This window comes from Xenopus laevis, chromosome 4S, assembly GCF_017654675.1.
Source record: "Xenopus laevis strain J_2021 chromosome 4S, Xenopus_laevis_v10.1, whole genome shotgun sequence".
In the NCBI taxonomy this organism is placed as follows: Eukaryota; Metazoa; Chordata; class Amphibia; order Anura; family Pipidae; genus Xenopus; species Xenopus laevis.
Genome location: NC_054378.1, coordinates 132700873 through 132716823, shown reverse-complemented (window position 1 = coordinate 132716823; position 15951 = coordinate 132700873). Strand labels below are relative to the sequence as shown.

At 38.8% G+C, this 15951-nt stretch overlaps 2 pseudogenes; both read left to right on the top strand.

Moving 5' to 3' along the window:
• The first annotated feature begins 15098 nt into the window (after positions 1-15098).
• LOC121393456 lies at positions 15099-15216 on the top strand (annotated as a pseudogene).
• A 616-nt stretch (positions 15217-15832) lies between these two features.
• On the top strand, positions 15833-15951 carry LOC121393469 (annotated as a pseudogene).

The window sequence follows — 15951 nt, the reverse complement described above, 5'->3', positions numbered from 1 at the left end:
GCTTACACGTTTAGCAGCTTGTTTAGTTAGTTGTTAGTGTATCTATTTTGTAATAAGAAGGTACAAAATTTGTAATACACAAGTCTATAGTCATACAGGGTTCTCTGCATGGATTGCTGCTGCAGGTTACTGTATTATTAAGACTGATAAAATAGCTCAGATGTGCTTAGTCATTGTGACAGTAAATTTACACTAACAAAGTATCTATATTGTGTATTGCTCTTCTACATTGTGTTAGGTCAGTAACCTACTTAATATACTTTACTGATTCTGCTCATGTAAGTTACAGCTAATGTTCCAAACCATTTTCTTTTCTTTTACAGTAGGTCCCTCTGTAAGTTTATTCAAAATGGTGCTGTAGAATAGTAAGTTATTTATCAGTATACCAGTAATGAGGAAAAACTTCAATAGCTGTAGTATGTGTATAGTTTCTTTTTACCTTTCAGCAGATTGATACTGAAGTATCCAGCAACAAGTCTTATTATAGGCTACTGCCTTAGCCTTTTTACCTTCATATTTAGCATTTTCTTTTCAGCTCATTATTACAATGACACTTCTTGTCGCTGCAGCAGGTAAATATAATGTGCACCAAGTCAATGTATCACCTTGTAATGTGGTTTTGAAATCTTTAAACCTTCTGTAGTTCATCTTTAGTACTATTTGTTGTGGTGCAGCCAATTCAACACAATATGTTGTTATAGTTTCATCATTTTATGCTCTCATGTTGGCTCAGTTTGTCTTCTTTAGGCATTTGTACACACTGCTATCTTGTACTTTACACTGTATAATCTTACCTAGCTGTTATTCAGTATAATAATTAACATTCTTTCAGTTCATTAACTAGCTCATCTACCCGTTTCATTTAACTAGTAAGTATGGAAGGGTTCATCATCCCTACTAGTAATAAGGAGCATCACAATACATAAGTATTTCAGTTACAGAGTGGTGAGTATGAATTCAACCACAAAATCTATGGATTGGTTGTTCTCAATAGTTAATGGTGTTGTAAGATACTGTAGGTTCTACTGTCCTTTTTCTACAGTAAAAGACCCAAAGATCACTGCAAGTACCAGCTGGTCTTATTCTAATTCTACTATTGATATTATGGTACAGTATAATTATTACTGTGGGGTGTTATAGCCATGTTAGTATCTTAGTGGTTGTATAAAGTGATGGGCGAATTTATTTGCCAGGCGCGAATTCGTGGTGAATTTGCGTGATTCGCCGCCAGCCAATAAGTTCGCGAAACGCCTGCGAATAAATTCACGAAACGCCTGCGAAAATTCGTCCGAAAAAATTCGCTGGCGTCAAAAAAAAAAATTTCACCCGCGTCAAAAAAAAACGGACGCTGAAAATTTTTTTTGACGCCGGCGAAATTTTTTTTTTGACGCCAGCAAATTTTTTTCGGGCGAATTTTCGCAGGCGTTTCGCGAATTTCGCGACTTTTCCAGCAAAACGAAACGGCACAAATTCGCCCATCACTAGTTGTATAATTTAACTACTATAGATAATATTGTTGCAGGTATTTCCCTCCCTTATATGTATACTGCTTGGTATGTCCCATTAATACCCACTGCCATGTGAAGTACAGGAAAATGGAAAATCAAATGATACTGAGATTTCCGTTACCTGTACTGAAGTTTGGCAGTGGGTACAAGTTTCCCGGCCCTAGTGGGGAGAGCTCTCTTGTTACAGTAAAATAAGGATGGATTGGTGGGGCTGGAATTCAAATTTACTGCTATTTCCTGTGTGTCACGTGACCAGGGATTAACCCATTAGTACCCAATGCCATGCTTCAGTACAGAAAATAAAAATCTTGGTAACTATGATTTGATTTTCCATTTTCCCACTCTGACCACAATCTGCTAACATTTCAACTCTCCTAACTACCTCCAGACCCCCTTCCCAAACCTGTACATACCAAGTCTTTCATACATTAGATGTGTCACATCTCTCACTTCTCTCTAATATCTCATCTTCTCCTAATCTAACTACTATAGCTGTTTTGCCACTGTCCTTAATGAGGTTTATCCTGCCAAAACGAATGCGCTAGACCCAAAAAGCTTCAACCTTGGCAAACTGCTCATACAAAAGTGCTCCAAAGACATTCACTTGCACTTGATTGTCACTGGCACAAATCCTATTTTATCCTGCGCTCCTATAACACCAGCCTTTCCCAAGCCAAACAAACTTACTTTACTTAACTTGACCTTTCCCACCAGAGACACCTCTCCAGTCCGTAATGAATATTGCCACCAGGCTTATACACCTCACCAAGTGTTCGCTACCATGCCACTTTGCCAATCCCTTCTTATGACCCTGTGCAAAGCAGTTAACTCAGTCCACCCTACATCTCTGAACTTATCTCTAGATACTCACCCAACTGCTTACTATGCTCCTCTACTGACCTGCTCCTCAACTCTTCTCTCATTACCTCCTCACATACTCACATTCAAGACTTTGAAAGGGCTGCCCCCCTCCTGGATACTCTCCCTTGCTCTGTTTAACTTTCTCCAACCTTTCTGCTTTCAAAAGATCTCTTACAACACATTTATTTAGAGAAGCCTACCCTTATTCTGTTTAGCTACGAAATGCAACACTATATGCTACACCTCTCATCCGCTTATTTCTGATCTTGCCACTCCCACATTTTGTGTCTTAATCCCTTCCCCCTTTTAGTTTGTAAGCTCTTTTGTACAGGTCCTTCTTCCCCCCTTGTATCTGTTCCTGGTGTCTATGTCTGTAATTCTTTATGTTCTATGTATATAATTCTGTATGTTCTATGTCTGTAATTCTTTATGTTCTATGTATATAATTCTTTATGTTCTATGTATGTAATTCTGTGTGGTCTATGTATAAGAAAATTAATTTTACAGCACTGCAAAATATGTTGGTGCTCTAAAAATGCATACTAATTATAATAATCCTTATATAAAGATAAAACACTTCGAGGCATTGCAGTTCCTGGTAGTAAGGGATGACAGGTAAAGGTTTGCAGCTATATGGATGATGTCACTTGTTTCTACAACCTCTTAGTTTTTTTTAAAAGAGCATTGAACCATAGATCCTTTTATTAGAGACTCAGGTTTTAAGAATGGCTTGGATGATTTCTTTAACAGACATAATACAAAGGCTATTGTGATACTAAACTCTATAGTTAGTATAGATATGGGTATATATAGTTTATTAATCCTGTCCACTCAGCTCGCTGTCTGGGGGAATCTTTATCTCCTCTCTCTCCTTCTCTGATCATATTAACACCACTGTATAAACCTGTTACTTTTTCTTACGCGATATTGGCAAAATCTGTCCCTTACTTTCACTGGCTACGGCCAAGACGCTCATGCATGCTCTCATCCTATCCCAACTAGATTACTGTAACCTTCTACTAACTGGCCTCCCTAACTGCCCTCTCTCCCCTCTACAGTCTGTATTAAACACTGCTGCCAGAATTCTCCTCCTCTCATCCAAAAGGTACAGGCCCCTCCGCTGCTGAAGTCCTTATCATGGCTTCCTATAAAACAAAGAATAACTTATAAACTCCTCCTCCTCATAACCTTCCCTTCATTCCTCTGCACCTCACTACATCTCATCTCTTGTCTCTCTATATGTTCCTGCCCGAAACCTCCGCTCCTCTCAGAGCAACCGCTTGGTTGTACCCCCCACTACTACTGCTGTTTCCCGTATCAAACCCTTCTCTCTTGTGACTCATTATATTTGGAATGTCATTCCTGAATCTCTCAGGAGAGAATCCTCCTTCAGTGTTTTTAAAACAAAACTCAAAGGGGCAAATTCACTAAGATGCAAAGTTGCGCCAGGCGTAGTTTCGCCAGCGCTTCGCAAATTCACTAAAATCCCAAGTTGAGCACAGGGGTAGCGTAAGGTTGCCGAGTTGCGCTAGCGTTGTTTCGCTATATAAAGCGAAGTTGCGCTAGCGAAGGCTAATTTGCATACGGCGCAAAATTCAAATTTCAATGGAGGAACACGTATCTGCACTACAAATGCCAAGAAAACCTTCAAATCTGCAAATAAAAATTTTATTTTGCCCTACACATGTGCCCACTGTCTAGGTAAGTTGCCATGAGTCAGGAAATGTAGGGGGGAGGAAGGGGAGCCCCAAAAAATTTTCGATCTTTTTCAGCCTATCACCCATAATGTAGAAAACACGCCAGCGTTTTTTGGGACTTAGAAAAAATTTTGACTTTTTTTGAAACAATCCCTATCTACTCTATTGCGCTTCGCCAGGTCTGAGGTGGCAAAAGAAGTCTAGTGTAAAAGGTAGCGTTCAGTACACTGCGCAAGTTAGTGAATTTGCGTAGTTTCATCGCTAGCGAAGATTCGCCTGGCGTAAGGTTGCGAAGTAACACTAGCGAAACTACGCCAGCGTTCGTTAGTGAATGTGCGCAGTAGCGAAAATGCCAAACGCTAGCGAATTAACGCTAGCGTTCGGCGCTTCGCGCCTTAGTGAATTTGCCCCAAAGACTCCCTCTGGGAGCACCTGGATAACAGCTGAACTGGCACTTCTATATCAGTGTAACAAACTGTAACTCACAGCACCTTAATACCCCTCTGAATTGTGTCTGTATGTTACCCTCCCATTTAGACTGTAAGATCTACGGGGTAGGCTCCTCTAGCCTTTTGTTTCCTTGACACTGAGCACTTAATCTGCATTGTAATTATATTTTATATTTATGTGAATTGTATGTCTAATAATGCACTTATTGTTACTTTTTATTTCCTTGTTTGTAAATACTAATTTATTATTTTGCTGTACAGTGCTTTACCCTCAAGGAGCACTATCCAAATAAAAATATACATATATACATGTGAGTGTAGGGAGGGGTGTGTGTCTGGATGCTGGGCTTTTATTTGGAGGGGATGAACTTTTTTCTATGCAACTATGTAAGGCGATAAGATTACCTTGAGATCTGACATTGGTGGCATTTCTATGGTGTTTGAAAATGTAACAGCTTAAAATAAATGTACAAAAATAAATGTTGTGGGGAAAAAGATGTTCCTAATCTGCTTTTATTCTTTTATGTTCGATCATGAACATGTTTTATTTGGTCTTCTTACCTCCCCTTCTTGTAAACAACACACTGTATGTTGAATGATTATTAATTGTTTTTAAAATTCCATCTGGGAAGTGAAAAATATGTATTTGTTTAAACTTGATGTTAAATATTGTATAAACAATTTCTCTGAGTGAAATGTACATTTATTTTTTGAGAGTAAAGGTGGCCATAGACGCACAGATAATATCGTACGAAATGAATTTTCGTCCGATATTCGTTGCGTGTATGGTGGAAAAAGAGCCGACCGATATCGGCAGAAGACTTGGATATCGGTCGGCTCATCGATCGGGCTGGACGGAAAATTTTGATCGGCTGCCTTTGAAGGGACCCAAACATTGGCCATTGTTAGTCCTGAATCGTCAGATACAGGTAAAATTCTATTGTTTCTTCCCATATATCTACCTGTATATGTGACGATTCAGCTCTACACGTGTGTATTGAAACGAACGATCTTTCTTGGAAAGATCTTTTCCAAGAAAGATCGTAATTGTTACGTCTATGGCCACCTTTAAACTTATGTTGGGATTTTTGAAGCAACGTCATTGTGGGGCTTGAAATATTGGAATGACATATTCTTTTGTTCTTACTCTTGTGATTATGTATCCTCAGTCTTTGATGGTATTCTTTTATTCTTTGATTCTTCAATAAAGTATTATTGAAATCTTATATTGTATAGTTTAAAGGTCTGGTAATAGAATGGTTCTTGAAAGTTCAGTTTTGATAGGGCCATTTTGGCAGCTCTTGACGTCATTATACCAGATCGCTTCTCTGCCTTTTTGGCTAAAATCAAGCTCAAGTGTACTTAGTATAGAAGAGATTATCTGAAATGTATTCAGAGCTCCTCTTCCTTTGTCTTGTTTATCTCATTTATTTGTGGACTTCATCCATCTACTGCTGTTGTGGAAGAGGACAGGGTAACGAATTGTGATCACTAGGCGATCTGTTTTGGATTTTGATGGCCTAAATTAAGGTGAAATCCTTGATCTGGTTACCCATCTACCTCTTTACTTTGCATCAGGACATCGTTTAATTGAAACTTCAGTCCCATGTTACTGTTGGGTAAAGGGCTATTCCTAGGGAACAAGAGATGATGTGTAGGTGGAAGTGGTTTGGCTGTGTTCAGATTAGTTTTTTTATCTTTCCCAATGATATTATCCTATATATGCCCATCCGGGGAGACCCTTCTGAAGAACACCATCCATTTTGAGGTGGTGGAGGAACATAATCTACAGAATGGCCTGTGGTTTGTTGTTCAAATCGCCATCTGGCAAAATATTTATTCTTTTTAAACATAAGGCATGGAACCTATAGTTCTGCACAATTTAGTCTCATCTGCAAAAATAGAAACAGTACTTTCAATGGCCACCTCCAGGTCATTAATAAACAAGTTGAAAAGCAAGGGACCTAGTACAGAGCCCTGCGGTACTCCACTAACAACACTGGTCCAATTAGAAAATGTTCCATTTCCCACCACTCTTTGTAGTCTATCTTTTAGCCAGTTCTCTATACAGGTACAAATACTATGTTCCAGGACAACATTCCTTCATTTAACCAGTAACCTTCTGTGTGGCACTGTATCAAATGCTTTAGCAAAGTCTAAGTAAATCACATCCACTGCCATCCCAGAATCCAGGTCTCTACTTACATTCTCATAAAAAGAAATTAAGTTAGTCTGGCAAGATCTATTACACATAAAACCCTGCTGGCACAAACTCATAGTATTATGATTTGCTATGAAATCCAGTATCTTATCCTTTATTAACCCTTCGAAACGCTTACAGTTTATATAGTCCCTTATTTTAAAGCTGTTTTTTTATCACAGTAGACTTAAATTCCTTTATAACTACCCTCTATCCTCAAATATATTTCCTGTTCTATCCCAATTTCTTTTTTCACTATACATACTTGGTGATCCCTCAGTGTATGCGATCTCCTTGTATACTATTTACTCCTGATTTCAGTATTTTGTGAAAGTCGTCATCCGCATATAGGATAGGTATATACCTCTTAACTATATCCAGTATTGTATAAAACTGTCTACTATACAGGTGCAGCCAGCCTGGTTTGTACGTTTGGCGCGCTGTAACTAAGCTGGATAGGCGCGCTATTCGCACTGAATGAAGATCCTCGCGTTGCCTTGACAAAGCAGAAAGATTTCCACTTCGTTTCCTTGAACTGCAATTCTTTAAACAGACACCAGGCGGCGCATGGAACACTTACGTCATAGGAAAGAACGTATTGCAGAGAGAGATCCTTCTGGTGTGCAAACTTCCCATGTCTAGTACTGAGCTCTCCTAATGGTTGAGGTGCGTGACTTGAAAGCTGCAGGTCTTGAGTTCAAAACCTGTATCATCTACTTTTTTTTAAATTAATGTTTTGTAAAGGGCAACTAAGCCCAATATACGAGATCACACTTTTTAAAGGGCAACTAAGCCCAATATATGACAAGCCACGTTTTAAAGGGGAACTAAACCCAATATACGAGATCACACTTTTGAAAGGGGAAGTAAACCCAATATAGGACATCCCACTATTTAAAGGGGAACTAAACCCAATATAGAACAATCCACTTTTTAAGGGGAACTAATCCAAATATATGACATCCCACTTTTTACGGTTTAAAGGGCAACTAAGCCCAATATACAAGATCACACTTTTTAAAGGGGAACTAAACCCAATATATGACATCCCACTTTTTAAAGGGCAACTAAACCCAATATCTGGCATCCCACATTTTAAAGGGCAACTAAGCCCAATATACGAGATCAAACTTTTTAAAGGGCAACTAAGCCCAATATATGACGTCCCACTTTTTAAAGGGCAACTAAACCCAATATATGAAATCCCACTTTTTAATGGGGAACTAAACCCAATATCTCACATCCCACATTTTAAAGGGCAACTAAGCCCAATATACGAAATCACAATTTTTTTTAGGGGAACTAAGCCCAATATCTGACATCCCACTTTTTAAAGGGCAACTAAGCCCAATATATAGGACATCTCACTTTTTAAAGGGGAACTAAACCCAATATAGGACATCCCACTTTTTAAAGGGCAACTAAACCCAATATCTGACATCCCACATTTTAAAGGGCAACTAAGCCCAATATACAAGATCACACTTTTTAAAGGGGAACTAAGCCCAATATATGACATCCCACTTTTTAAAGGGCAACTAAGCCCAATATACGAGATCACACTTTTTAAAGGGGAACTAAGCCCAATATATGACATCCCACTTTTTAAAGGGCAACACAGCCCAATATATGAGATCACACTTTTTAAAGGGGAGCTAAACCCAATATATGACATTCCACTTTTGCTCTTTCAAGTAGTACTTAAATGTCACCAAAATCACCAAATTTAGGAAAGGCTTGTGACTTGGTGCTTTGGAGTACAAAGTCCTGCATACCCAATTTGGATTTGCAGGAATGTGTACTTTCCAAAAATATATGTTTTTTTGGAGTGAACTCACTTTTTTCTACTTTTGCCCCCCCCCCCCCAGTGATTTTGCAGTACTTGAAAAGACCAACCATATGGGGGTCTTCATTTTGGGGCCTGTATATGCCACGTGCTTGGGGTACACTTATATGTATTGGGCATCCCACAAATCCAGACTTATGTGCTGCTGCCCTTTGTGCCCTATTGACACAAAGCAGAACAGCAGGAATTGGGCTTTTGATGTTACCTGCCCACCCCATCTCCACCATGTCTCAGTGTCCTGCTGGGAAGTGTAAACTGTAATTAGCATATGTTAAGAAGGAAACAAATAGTAGCAGCTAGCTTTCTGATTGTTGGGATTGCCTGTGAGAGGAGTGGGGGATGGTTTAGAGCAAGGTGATCTCAAGTTACATCTTCAGACAAGCATGTGAGGAGTCTCAGCAATGGATCTCTGAATTACAGAAAACCTGTCTCCCATAGACTCCATATAATCCAATTTTTAACGAATGATTTCCTTTTTCTGTGTAATAATAAAACAGTAGCTTGTACTTCATCCCAACTAAGATATAATGAATCCTTAGGGTAGGGGCACACGGGCAGATTCAGGGAAATTTAGTCGCCTGGTGAATTTGAATTTGTAAGTTTGAGTGCATAGGATAGACTTGCAAATTTGAATTGAATTCAAATTGAATATGATTCAAATCTTTCACAAAAAAAGGAAAAACATTTTTTTTTAAAAAAATTATTTTATTTTTTCAAAAGTCCACCAAACTACTCCAAATTGATTGTAGATGGTCACCCATAGGCTAGAACACAAATTTGGCAGGTTTTAGATGGCAAATAGTCGAATTCTTAAAGGAACAGTAACATCATTTTTTTTTTATTAAAAAAATAAAAATTACAGCGTGTATATAATACCCATGTCCCAATAGATATTACACATTCACCCTCCTTGTACCACAAAAGTCCCCAGTAAACACTCCCCTCCATGGTCGGAACTGATTTTGAAAAACGGCGATATGGCGACCAATGCTGATACAACAATACGTACAAGCGCGCTCCCGACAGTGCTCCTTCAGCCAGGACTTCCGTCATGAAAGTAAAACCGGAAGTCAGAAGAGCTTCTGACAGGGCATGCATCCTACGACGCATAAAGTTCTCCCTCTTCTTGCCGGCTTTTTTCTTTTGTATGTGGGCAGTGAGAGGAACAAGGAGGGGAGGGGGAGTGTACGGTAGCATCAATGGAGAAGGCTGGGGAGAGGGACAGCAGTGACAGGACACGGAGCGGAGACAGGGGGAGTGAACGGCTGCATGAAAGCACTGTGAGAAACGGCAGTGACAGGACACGGACTAACAGAATATTTGAACAGGGTATAGCAATATTACACAACCGGGTTCCCCAATCCTTAACAATATGGTCTCCCTGGGTGTTGTTACATTCTGATGACTGACCTTTGATGGACTGTAATGATGCTTTGTCTTTGTTAGGTCCTTTTTCTTTTACTTGCCTTATGTCATTCTCCCACATGATTGTTTTGCTTTTCTTACATTTCTTATTGTTACATTTTTTCTTTCTGATGGTTGTATGACTCTATTGCATTTTGCCTTTGACACAAACTTTGTGTGTTATGCTAAACGCGTAATGGTATATTTGTATTTTATACTGTCTCGTAACATTGTGATTGTCAATAAAGTTAAAAAGTGTTACTGTTCCTTTAAAGGGACAGTACATGATAAATTTCAAAATTCAAATTTAAAAAATCTTTAAAATTCAAATTGAATTTGGACTATTCTCTAGTGCAGTGATCCCTAACCAGTAGCTTGTGAGTAACATGTTGCTCCCCAACCGCTTGGATGTTGCTCCCAGTGGCCTCAAAGCAGGTGATTATTTTTGAATTTCATATTTGGAGGCAAGTTTTGGTTGTATACAAACCAGGTGTACTGCCAAACAGAGCCTCAACAAGCCAGATAGGGGCTACCAAACGGCCAATCTCAGCCCTTATGTACATGTACATGACTGATGGTCCATGTGCCACTGACAGTAGGATCCAGTGACACATTCTCCACGACCTGCTGGTGGAGGGCAGGGACGGCCTTCCTGGCAAAATAATGGCGGCTGGGGATCTGCCAGTTCGGTGCAGTGCAGCCATCAGCCGTTTTTGTTGAGGTGTTTTGGATTGAAGACAGAGCGAATTATAATATTCAATTGAAAACCTCCCCTCCCCCTATAACTGCTTTTATTAAGAGTGAAAGGTGTATATATAAGAAAAAGGGAAAACACTGGTTAAAAATTCATTATAAACACTGGGTGACACCCTAAATGATCCAACATACTACACCATACAGGTTTCTGGTTTCTGATGCCACAGGCGCTGATCCCATTTTTTATTTTTGGAGATTTTTGTGCAGCTGAGAGACTGTGGAGCGATCGGCAAAAAACAAACCTGAAGGATTAACTTTTTTTTAACTCTTTGTGTTTTACACAGTAACCGACTGGTCCTCAGTCTGGCAGGAGACAAATGGCCACACGGCTGAAGTGCCACTGCCTTGCCTGCTATGGAGGGTCCCCACCTGTACACCCAGAGGCTCTGGATCCTGGTGCAGTGCTGCCCTGTTGCCTGCCCCCCCCCCTAGCAGAGGTTGGTGGGGTTTTCTGCATCTGTGGAGCCGGCTCTTCATCATCATCATCCTCATCAACAACACACAGTTCCCCCTGAACAGCTGCTGTTATCCTCCTCAACCAGCTCCCAGGGTCTGTCCCTGTCATCATCCTCCCCCAGACCAGACCTTGCCTCATACATCAATAGCCACATCCAGCAGGTTAGTGTCTGAGCCCACACCAGCAGCCTGATGCCCTGCCATTAGGGGACCTGCCCAATATGTGACATGACCTCCTCCTCCTCCTCATACATGAATACACCTCCCATTCCATCAGAATCAAAAAGATCCCGGGAAGGCAAGGAGAAAAAAATAAAACCCTACACTACAAATCCCTTAGCACAAGTGTGTACCAACAAGGGATACAAACACACAAATATAGAAAAAGACAGTTTGTCCTAACAAGGGCTATTGGGTGGTGAGCAGGCAAGCAGAAGAGGGAAAACAGTAAACTGAGATTTCAAAGTTTCATTTTTTCAAAGTTTCATTTTTTTAAAGTTTTCAACTTTATTTTTCCACAGCACCGCCGACAAGTCATGATGCTGCAAAGTGCCGACGTTCATCGCCTATGGCCACACCACCCTGAAAGTGCCTGATCTCGTCTGATCTCAGAAGTTATACAGGGCCTGGATGGGAGACCGCCTGGGAATACCAGGTGTCATAGGCTTTCCAACTTTTGCCATTTTTTACCAAGTTTTCAGTCTTTTTTTTCCACAGCATGGACGAATCAAGAAGACACAAAGTGCCCTTTTTTCAAAGTTTTCAAAGTTACATTTTTTCAAACTTTGCAAAGATTTCAAAGTTTTCAAAATTTCATTTTTTCAAAGTTTTCAGTTTCATTTTTTCAAAGTTTTCAAAGTTAAATTTTATCAAAGTTTTCAAAGTTAATTTTTTCAAAGTTTTCAGTTTTATTTTTTCAAAGTTTTCAAAGTTTCATTCAAAATGTAACTTTGAAAACTTTGAAAAAATAAAATGTTATTTTTCCACAGCATTGCCGACAAGTCAAGAGGCCGCTAAGTGCTGAAGTTCATCGCTTACGGCTACACCACCCTGAATGTGCCTAATCTCGGAAGCGATGAAGGGCAGAACCTGGTTAGTATGTGGATTGGGGACAACCTGGGAATACCAGGTGGCATAGGATTCTCAACTTTTGCAAAGTTTTCAATCTTTTTTTTCCACAGCGCGGACAAATCAAGAAGACGCAAAGTGCCATTTTTTCAAAGTTTTCAATGTTTCATTTTTTCAGTGTTCCAAGTTTCATTTTGAAGTTTTCATTATTTTTTTCCACAGCGAGGACGAATCAAGAAGGCGCAAAGTGACATTTTTTCAAAGTTTTCAAAGTTATATTTTTTCAAAGTTTACAGTTTAATTTTTTCAAAGTTTAATTTTTCAAAGTTTAATTTCAAAGTTTCATTTTTTCACAGCACCGCCGACAAGTCAAGAGGCCGCAAAGTGCCGATGTTCATCTCCTATGGCCACACCACCCTGAAAGTGCTTGACCTCATCTGGTCTTTGAAGTGATACCGGGCCTGGTTAATACCTGGATGGGGGCAGCATGGGAATACCAGGTGTCACAGGCTTTTCAACTTTTGCCATTTTTTCAAAGTTTTCAAAGTTACATTTTTTCAAAGTTTTCAAAGTTTTCGTTTTTTCAAAGTTTTAAAATTTCATTTTTTCAAAGTTTTCAAAGTTAAATTTTTTTAAAGTTTTCAAAGTTTTCAGTTTCATTTTTTCAAAGTTTTCAGTTATATTTTTTCAAAGTTTACAGTTTCATTTTTTCAAAGTTTAATTTTTTCAAAGTTTTCACTGTTTCATTTTTTCACAGCACCGCCGAGAAGTCAAGAGGCCGCAAAGTGCCGATGTTCATCTCCTATGGCCACACCACCCTGAAAATGCTTGACCTCATCTGGTGTTGGAAGCGATACCGGGCCTGGTTAGTACCTGGATGGGAGACCGCATGGGAATACCAGGTGTCACAGGCTTTTTAACTTTTGCCATTTTTTACCAAGTTTTCAGTCTTTTTTTTCCACAGCGTGGATGAATCAAGAAGACACAAAGTGCCATTTTTTCAAAGTTTTCAAAGTTACATTTTTTCAAACTTTTCAGTTTTCGTTTTTTCATAGTTTTCAAATTTAATTTTTTCAGTTTAATTTTTTCAGTTTTCAGTTTAATTTTTTCAAAGTTTTCAAAGTTTCATTTTTTCCAAAGTTTTCAAAGTTATATTGTTTCAAAGTTTACAGTTTACTTTTTTCAAAGTTTTCACTGTTTCATTTTTTCACAGCACCGCCGACAAGTCAAGAGGCCGCAAAGTGCTGATGTTCATCTCCTATGGCCACACCACCCTGAAAGTGCCCGACCTCATCTGGTCTTGGAAGCGATACCGGGCCTGGTTAATACCTGGATGGGAGACCGCATGGGAATACCAGGTGTCACAGGCTTTTCAACTTTTGCCATTTTTTACCAAGTTTTCAGTCTTTTTTTTCCACAGCGTGGACGAATCAAAAAGACACAAAGTGCCATTTTTTCAAAGTTTTCAAAGTTTTAGTTTTTTCAAAGTTTTAAAATTTCATGTTTTCAAAGTTTAATTTTTTCAAAGTTTTCAGTTTAATTTTTTCAAACTTTTCAAAGTTTAATTTTTTCAAAGTTTTCAAAGTTAAATTTTATCAAAGTTTTCAAAGTAAATTTTTTCAAAGTTTTCATTTTTATTTTTTCAAAGTTTTCAAAGTTTCATTCAAAATGTAACTTTGAAAACTTTGAAAAAATAAAACGTTATTTTTCCACAGCACTGCCGACAAGTCAAGAGGCCGCTAAGTGCCCAAGTTCATCGCCTACGGCTACACCACCCTGAATGTGCCTAATCTCGGAAGCGATGAAGGGCAGAACCTGGTTAGTACGTGGATTGGAGACAACCTGGGAATACCAGGTGGCATAGGCTTCTCAACTTTTGCAAAGTTTTCAGTCTTTTTTTTTCCACAGCACGGACGAATCAAGAAGTGGCAAAGTGCCATTTTTTCAAAGTTTTTAAAGATACATTTTTTTCAAAGTTTAAGTTTTTTCAAAGTTTTCAAAGTTTCATTTTTTCAAAGTGTTCCAAGTTTCATTTTGAAGTTTTCATTATTTTTTTCCACAGCGAGGACGAATCAAGAAGGTGCAAAGTGCCATTTTTTCAAAGTTTTCAAAGTTTCATTTTTAAGTTTTCATTCTTTTTTTCCACAGCGTGGACAAATCAGTAAGACGCAAAGTGACATTTTTTCAAAGTTTTCAAAGTTATATTTTTTCAAAGTTTTCAGTTTCAGTTTTTTAAAAAATTTCAATTCAATTATTTATTTTTCCACAGCACCGCCGACAAGTCATGATGCTGCAAAGTGCCGACGTTCATTGCCTACGGCCACACCACCCTGAAAGTGCCCGATCTCATCTGATCTCAGAAGTTATACAGGGTAGTACCTGGATGGGAGACCGCATGGGAATACCAGGTGTCGTAGGCTTTCCAACTTTTGCCATTTTTTACCAAGTTTTCAGTCTTTTTTTCCACAGCGTGGACGAATCAAGAAGACACAAAGTGCCCTTTTTTCAAAGTTTTCAAAGTTACATTTTTTCAAACTTTTCAAAGTTTTCAGTTTCATTTTTTCAAACTTTTCAAAGTTTCATTTTTAAGTTTTCATTCTTTTTTTCCACAGCGTGGACAAATCAGTAAGACGCAAAGTGAAATTTTTTCAAAGTTTTTAAAGTTATATTTTTTCAAAGTTTACAGTTTCATTTTTTCAAAGTTTCATTTTTTCAAAGTTTTCAGTTTCATTTTTTTAAAATTTTCAAAGTTTCAATTTTGCAGTTTTCAGTTTCATTTTTTTAAAGTTTTCAACTTTATTTTTCCACAGCACCGCCGACAAGTCATGATGCTGCAAAGTGCCAACGTTCATTGCCTACGGCCACACCACCCTGAGGTGCCCGATCTCATCTGATCTCAGAAGTTATACAGGGCAGGACCTGGTTAGTACCTGGATGGGAGACAGCATGGAGATACCAGGTGTCGTAGGCTTTGCAACTTTTGCCATTTTTTACCAAGTTTTCAGTCTTTTTTTCCACAGCGTGGACGAATCAAGAAGACACAAAGAGCCATTTTTTCAAAGTTTTCAAAGTTACATTTTTTCAAACTTTTCAAAGTTTGTTTTTTCAAAGTTTTAAAATTTTATTTTTTCAAAGTTAAATTTTTTCAAAGTTTAATTTTTTCAAAGTTTTCAGTTAAATTTTAAAATGTTATTTTTCCACAGCACTGCCGACAAGTCAAGAGGCCGCTAAGTGCCGAAGTTCATCGCCTACGGCTACACCACCCTGAATGTGCCTGATCTCGGAAGCGATGAAGGGCAGAACCTGGTTAGTACGTGGATTGGAGACAACCTGGGAATACCAGGTGGCGTAGGCTTCTCAACTTTTGCAACGTTTTCAGTCTTTTTTTTCCACAGCGCGGATGAATCAAGAAGACGCAAAGTGCCATTTTTTCAAAGTTTTCAAAGTTACATTTTATCAAAGTTTTCAAAGTAAATTTTTTCAAAGTTTTCAAAGTTTCATTCAAAATGAAACTTTGAAAAAATAAAACTTTATTTTTCCACAGCACCGCCGACAAGTCAAGAAGCAGAAAAGTGTCAACCTTCATTGCCTACGGCCACACCACCCTGAAAGTGCCCGATCTCGTCTGATCTTGGAAGTGATACAGGGCCTGGCCTGATTAATACCTCGATGGAAGACCACCTGGGAATGCCAGATGTCATAGGCT